The sequence below is a fragment of the Elephantulus edwardii genome, unplaced genomic scaffold, assembly GCF_000299155.1.
Source record: "Elephantulus edwardii isolate Elephantulus edwardi_28Jun2011 unplaced genomic scaffold, EleEdw1.0 scaffold00525, whole genome shotgun sequence".
NCBI classification, from domain to species: Eukaryota; Metazoa; Chordata; class Mammalia; order Macroscelidea; family Macroscelididae; genus Elephantulus; species Elephantulus edwardii.
The window spans coordinates 460,208-461,245 of NW_006400275.1; the positions used below are offsets into that span (position 1 = coordinate 460,208).

Here is a 1,038-nt window from a genome sequence, read left to right on the forward strand (position 1 = left end):
TTGACAATGGCTTGTCACTGGTAATCTTTAATTTTTGTTTGTTTGATGTTAATATATGCTAATGAAATAATAAAGTTTATGTGATTAAGTATTATTAATATCAGTGGGAAGTATAATATTTTTTCTGTTTATAAACAAATAAGGCTGATAGTGGAACACTTTTTTTATTTAATGCATAAACATATTAAGTATCTTTATTTGAGAAATCGTATACATTGGTGAATATGGTCAATGGTCACATCTAAGGGTTAGTTCTTCAAAATTAGAACCAATAATTAGGAAGAGTCTAAGCTTCTTCATTACATTGTGAAGTGTCTTGTGTAGTCATATTCTATTGTTGGAATGACCGCTTGTAGAAATTTCAAGAAAATTAGAAGATACATATGAACACCAAGCTCGCCCCCTCCTTCTGCAACAGTTTCAATTATTTTCTTCATCACTTCAGCATGTCTGCATGGGTGAACTGAACACATTGGAGGTGGTGGAAGATGAGGGTGATTTTCAATGGTCACTGTTTTCTTTGCACGATCTTGACTGATGTCTTCATACATGTGATCAACTGTTAAAGGCTGTCTTTGCTCATCATAGCCAAACAACCATAGTCATGGTGTCTGGTAATATTTATCATAAGTGATGTAAAGGTCATAAGTTCTGGTTTGTAAAATAGCATCTTCACCCACAACATCAGTTTTAGCTTCACAAGCTTCTACTATTTTTCTTGTGTCTAGGGTAGCCTCATCTGTTTCCAACAATCCACTTTCTTCATATTCTTCCATATCAGCAGCTTCTCCATCATCATCTTCTTCTTCTCCCTCACACACAGCTGAGCAAATTTGGAGTTTTATACTGTCCTTGTTTTCCAGTGTAATCTCTTTTATGGCTTCAGTTATTCCTGCAACACCTGTGTTGTGGTAAGTATCAACCCATCCCCCATCACCATCATCTTCTTCAATGATAGCTTCCAATCCGTCTGAATATTCCATCTGTTTGCACTGTTAAGAACATGGCACAGTTTTGGTTACCAAAAATTGTTTGCCT

General features: G+C 35.5%; 1 pseudogene; it reads right to left on the reverse strand.

Moving 5' to 3' along the window:
* Positions 1–299: 299 nt before the first annotated feature.
* LOC102851829 overlaps positions 300–1,038 on the reverse strand; it is a 4,891-nt pseudogene continuing 4,152 nt past the window's right edge.